This window comes from Orycteropus afer, unplaced genomic scaffold, assembly GCF_000298275.1.
Source record: "Orycteropus afer afer isolate SDZICR_OR568_19922 unplaced genomic scaffold, OryAfe1.0 scaffold00271, whole genome shotgun sequence".
In the NCBI taxonomy this organism is placed as follows: domain Eukaryota; kingdom Metazoa; phylum Chordata; class Mammalia; order Tubulidentata; family Orycteropodidae; genus Orycteropus; species Orycteropus afer.
The window spans coordinates 1476678-1482988 of record NW_006921858.1 but is presented as its reverse complement, the minus strand read 5'-3'; positions in this window follow the sequence as shown (position 1 = coordinate 1482988).

The following is a 6311-nucleotide window of genomic DNA, read 5'->3' as shown; positions in this document are numbered from 1 at the left end:
TTTTTTTTTTTAAGTGTTCCCTCCCCTCCCCTCCCACCCCTGGAAACCAACAAAGAAAGTATCCTTCTATATATAAAACTTTCCTTAACTAATTACAATAATGAACTAATACTATATTTGTCCTTCTGTGATTGATTTATTTCACTCAGCATAATGTTCTCCAAGTTTATCCATGTTATGTGGTGTTTTGCAGATTCTACATTATTCTTTAGTGTTGTATAGTATTCCATTGTATGTATATACCATAGTTTGGTTATCTATTCTTCTGTTGATGGGCACCTAGGTTGTTTCCATTTTTTGCTATTATAAATAGTGCTGTGATGAACATGGGTGTGCATATATCTGTTTTTGTCCTGGCTCTCATTTCTTTAAAATACATAGCTAGTAATGGGATTGCTGGGTCAAATGGAATTTCTAATTCCAGCTTTTCAAAGAATCATTGTACTATTTTCCACAGTGATTGTATCATTTTACAATCCCACCACCCGTGGATGAGAGTCCCAATCTCTCCACATCCTTGCCAGCGTTTGTTATTTTCTGTCTTGTTAAACCTTGCCATGAGTGCTGGGGTAAGTTGGTATCTCTTTGTTGTTTTGATTTGCATCTTTCTGATGGCTAACGATTGTGAGCATTTCTTCATGTATTTGTTGGCTGCCTGAACATCCTCTTTGGTGAAGTGTCTATTCATGTCTTCTGCCCATTTTATAACTGGATTGTTAATCTTTTTGTTGTTGAGGTGCTGGAGTTTTGTGTAAATTTTAGAGATACATCCTTTGTCAGATATGCAATTATCAACAACCATGAATTTGTTGCTGTCACTGTGTTACGTGCTTTTTCCTTGTGTTCCTGATTTCTGTTTCATATAATTTTCTGTTCTGAGGTCATTTTGTATATGAATTGCATTATCACTTCCTTCATTGGTATTGTTTTAGTATTTGCTAAATATTTGTGCTGGTCCTCTTTTTTATTGTGATGTGAAGATTTATCATTTTTCTTTGAGGCTACCCTATGATTTATAATGTTCTTCCCAAGTTTAGAACAGTCTGTTCTATCTTGAAGTTGTCTTGACTTCCCTGCCATTTAGAAGTTCTGTAACTACACAATTTTTTCCCTCTTTTTGGTTTGTAGTTGTCCTCATTTGTCAATTGATGTCTCTGGTTCCCTGTTTACAATCTTGTAGGCTTATTTCATTGGATACTTCCATAACTGGATTGGTTTCTGGATTATGTCATCATGTGTGTTAATGTTCGGTTGTTGTTTGCTGTTGTTTGTTCTCTGTCTGAAGACTCCCTTTAGTATCTTTTGTAAGGTTGATTGGTTTTAACAAATTGCCTTAAATTCTGTTTATCTGGAAAACTTCTAATTTCACCATCATATTTGAGGGACAGTTTTGCTGGTTATATAATTCTTAGTTGAAAATGTTTCTCTTTCAGGATTTTATATATACCATCCCATTGCCTTCTCATCTTCATTGTTCCTGCTGAGAAATCTGAGCTGAGTCTTATTGGTTGCCCCTCAAAGGTAAATTTCATTTTTCCCATGTTGCTTTCAGGAGTCTTTCTTTGTCTTTGGTTTTAATGAGTTTGATGATGATATGTCTTGGTGATTTTCTTTTGGGGTCTATCCTGTTTGATGGACTTCCTGAATGGATATATTATCATTTATCATCATATCAGGCAAGTTCTCTTCCAACAAATTTTGGAAAATTTTCTCAGTGTTTTTTATTTTTCTCTTCTGTTCTGGAATTCCAATTTCACATAGGTTATTCTTTTTGGTGGTATCCCACATGAACCTTAGGCTTTCTTCATTTTGTTTTGATCTTTTTTCTGGTTGATCCCTTTCCAAAAAAGTATTGAGCTATTTTTCTTCAATCTCACTAATTCTGTCTTCCATTGATTCAATTCTAGTCTTTTGCCCATTAATTGTGTTATCTATTTCTGAAAAATTAGTATTAATCTTCTACATTTCTATCAGTAGATTTTGTATCATTTCTAATTTTTCATTTATTTTGTCATTTTGTTCTTGTATTGTCGTTTGAAATTGTTCTATGGTTTTCTCTGTATTTTCCTCAATTTTTTCAGTGTTTTCCTTGATCTTTCTCTCACTCCATTGAAGATACCTAAATATAATTCTTTTGAATTCCTTATCAGGGAATTCCAATGCTGCATCTTCCTCTGGGATGTGTTTTTGGTCTGTATCCTACTCCCTTGTTTCTCCTGCTTTATCTTGCTTCTTTGTGTGGACTGTCAAGCTCTGTTGTCTCCAAAGCATTGTGACACTTTTGTGTTTATATGTAATTGGTGATTTTATGTTGGAGTGACTTGCCCATGATTTTGGGGGTTTTTTGTTTTGTTTGGATATTATCTAAGTAAGCAGGGTACTGTGCTCCTCTATTCGCTAGCTGGTAGTGCTTATACAGTCACCACCTGTCTCCTTTCCCATTGTCAGCCTCTTGTATGTCCCTGCTGTCCTTGGCAAATGGAGCCTATTCTTAGGTCCCTGGAATCCAAATGAGAATGCTGTCACTTTACATATCCAAAATGGCCACCACTTTTAAACAATGGAAATTGTTGCACCTTCCAGACAGCAGAAACTCCACATCTCAGGTTGTTTCCCTCCTTGCTATTTCCCTTCCTAGTCATAGCCACCATGCAGTTGTCCCTGCAGCCCTTGGTGACCAGGGCAGATCTTTAAGTCAATTCTCAGGTACCACCACCAGTTGGAAATATTCAGGCTGCTGGTCCCATCCGAGTAGCTGACAGTCTGCTGCTCTGACCATCTTTATACTCACTGTTTACATTCAGGTTTTTCCACTAGTTGGTGTGTAATTCACTTCTGTATACTTCCTTTCAAAGATCAGGGCTCTAGGATTATCTTCTGTGTCTCTGTCAATTGGTTTCTCTTTTCTTTGTTGAAGAGGTTCTGTGTCACTTGTCTGCCTGTTCCACCATCTTACCAAAACTCCAGAGTCTATGCTTTTAATTGTTACACATATCACCACTCTGTGAGGTAGTTGAATGTATACATCTGAAGTTCAGGTGAGCGGTATGAGCTGAGATACAGATTTCAAAGTCATTAATGGTCATTAAAGTAAAGATGTTACTTTGAGGACTAAGTTGCACCTGACACAAGACATAGTATTTTCAAAAGTCTCATGCATGTAAAAGTTGAGCATTGAATAAGGAAGATGGAGAAAGAACTAATTATGGTGTTGGCTGCCAGAAAAATGAACATATCTCTCTTGAAAGATGTACAGTCAAAATGTTCCTTAGAAGCAAAGATATTGAGACTTTGTTTTATGTATTTTGGACATGTTATCAGGAAGGACCTGTCATTGTAGAGGTACATCATGCTTGGTAAAGCAGATGGTCAATAAAAAAGAGGAAGACCCTCGAAGAGATATATTGACACAGTGGGTGTAACAGTGGGCTCAAGCATAGTAATCACTGTGAGGTGGCACATGACTGGGCAGGGTCTCATTCTGTTATACATAGAGTTGCTATGAGTTGGAACTTACTTGACAGCACCTAACAAGAAACCATCACAACAAAAATGGTCCCTAAAATCATGGGAGGTCACAAAATTCATCCTCAGGCCAAGTGCCTCATTTGTATATTGTTGTGAACTACTTCTGGAGATCCAAAGATATGGCACAATATATCCCCTTAAATTGTTTAAATGAACTGACTTATGTGGGCAAAAACATAGAATCACATTCTAAGATGATAATGTTATAATGAAATATGTATAGAGTTCAAGAAGCATAGAGAGAAGGAATGTATAGGGGGCTAGTATAGAATAAGAAGACAGTAGAGAAGAAAACCCTAGAAGCACTGTGTTATGGATTGCATTGTATTCTCTAAAAAGTTATGTTAAAGTATTACACCCTGAATCTGTAAATATGACCCTATTTGGAAATAGAAGTTTTCTTTTGCTATGTTAATTACATCATACTGAAGTAGGGTAGATCATAACACTGATACCTTCTGAGTGGTGTCTATAAAAAAAGCCGAATAGACACTGACACATATAGAATAAACACAGACAATATGTAAAGCATGAACTCTCTACAAATCACCAGTGACAAGGAAGGAATGTCAGGGGCTACCAACAAGAAAGTTGAAGCCCTGGTTTGGACTTCTACCCTCTAAAATTATGAAACAACAAATTATGTTTGTTTTTTTAAGCCACCCACTTGTGGTATTTGTGCTACAGTACCCTAGATAATTAAGACACATTGATAGTTTGAGAGATATCACTGGGAATGAAGGCCACAATGGTGATTAAAAGAGACTGGTTCAAGATGAAGGGGGAGAATCAGGAGTGAGTGGCAAAAAGAGTCAATATGGGAGAGTCTCAAGCAATGCTGGCCACCCATGCCAAATGCCACAAAAAAAGCCAGGTGGATCAAGTGCTCACTGGGATTAGACAATCCAAACATCAAAGGGGAAGTTCCAGCACAGTTTTCATGGAATGTTAAACAGGGCAGCATGACTACAGTGATAGGGGAGTAAATGTGTGATGAAAAAGAGAAGACAGTGATCTTGGGTTACTCTTTTAAAAGCTTTCCTGTAAAGCTAGGAGAAAGAGCTTGAGAAGTAACTAGGCTGAGAGTAGGTTTGAGAATGTTTCATATTCATTTGATTTCTTATTTATTTCCTTCTGGGATGTAAAATATTGGAACATGTTAACAGCCTGAGGGAAAGTGCTAACATAGAAAGAAATGTTGAAGACTCAAGAGATGTGGGTAAAATACATGAAAAGGATCCCAGTAGAAATGGGAGGCAATAGGGTAAGATGAGATCCCCTAGTGAACTCTGAGTTATCTCCATCCTTTATAGCCCCTCGAGGGACACAAATAATCAACAACCTATAAATCCTGTGATCTTATAACCCTTCAGAGAATTGTAAAAATATGAAAATAACTGCAAAAGCATTGGCCTCTTCAGTGATTTCTATTGCTCTTGAGCTGGAATAGGTTATCATATTAATAAACAGAAATTTAAGTTTGAAACTGTTATGCCTGGGAAAAAAAGAAATAAGCAGATGAGTCTATGAAAATCTTCTCTTTAAAAAATAAATCAGTAACCGCTCGATGTGTTCCTCTTGAAGCCCCTTTATAGAGAATGATAACATGAATGCCCTCTATCCACACAGCATGCCAACTAAGGAGAAAGGTTGTTAGAAGATCTAGGTAAAAGCAATGCTGAAAAGAAAAATAAAATATATATTACAACCCAGGCTAATCTCCTTCTGAATTTTATTAGCTGAAGTGCCCTTGTACTTCATTCACTTTTCCTAACATCAGTCTGTCAGGAGGCCTGTTCCTCACACCTTTCTTATGGTTCTCATTTCACTTCAAACCATATGGTTTAAATATGGGTAGAGCTCTGCTTTCTTCTAAACTTTCATCTAAATATTATTTATTATACTTTTATTCAAGTTAAAATTTACTAGTGATCAAAGTAGGTCTGTTCTAGGATTTTATTCCCAAAGAGATTCTGTGGGAGGTCTCAGCCTTCAAGTGAGGTCTTTATTGCATATCATGTGAAAGTACTGACTTCATACTGATGATCTCTGAGCTTTCCAATATATTTTTGGAGTCAAACTTTATGGGTTATCTCTTTTAAACAATTGAGCACAAGAGGTCCTGGGTTAACAAAACAAATATTACATCCAGACCACTTGTTTCATTTAATATATGTTGACAATGTCTCTATTTTCTGGCTCTAGCATACAGTTTTCCCTGCAATAAAAGTTTGTTATTTTTTGCAACTCTACAGAAACTTTCCCCCTTATCCCCCTTTAAAAATTTTCAGAGTAAACACAAGAGTAACATCTACATTGTTGTTATTAGGTGCCATGGCCTTTAGCTTTGACTCATAGCGAACCAGAAGAAACACTGCCTGGTCCTGTGCCAGCCTCACAGCCCTTGCTATACCTGAGCTGCAGACACTGTGTCATTCCATCTCATTGTGTGCCTTCCCCCCCGCCCCTTTATTTTTTGACCCTCTGCTTTATCAAGCATAATATCCTTCTCCAGGGAATGCGCCCTCCTAACAACATGAGCAAAGTAAGTCAAACAAAGTCTCGCCATTCTCACTTCCAAGGAGCACTCCAGCTGCACTTCTTCCAGGACAGATTTGTTAGTAATATATATATATATTGTTGTTGTTGTTGTTGTTATGTGCCATCGAGTCGGCCCCGACTCATAGAGACCCCTCCTTGGGTTTTCGAGGCAGTATCACTACAGAAGTAGGATTGCCCAACCTTTGAACCGCCAGCCTTCTGGTTAGCAGTCAAGTGCCTTC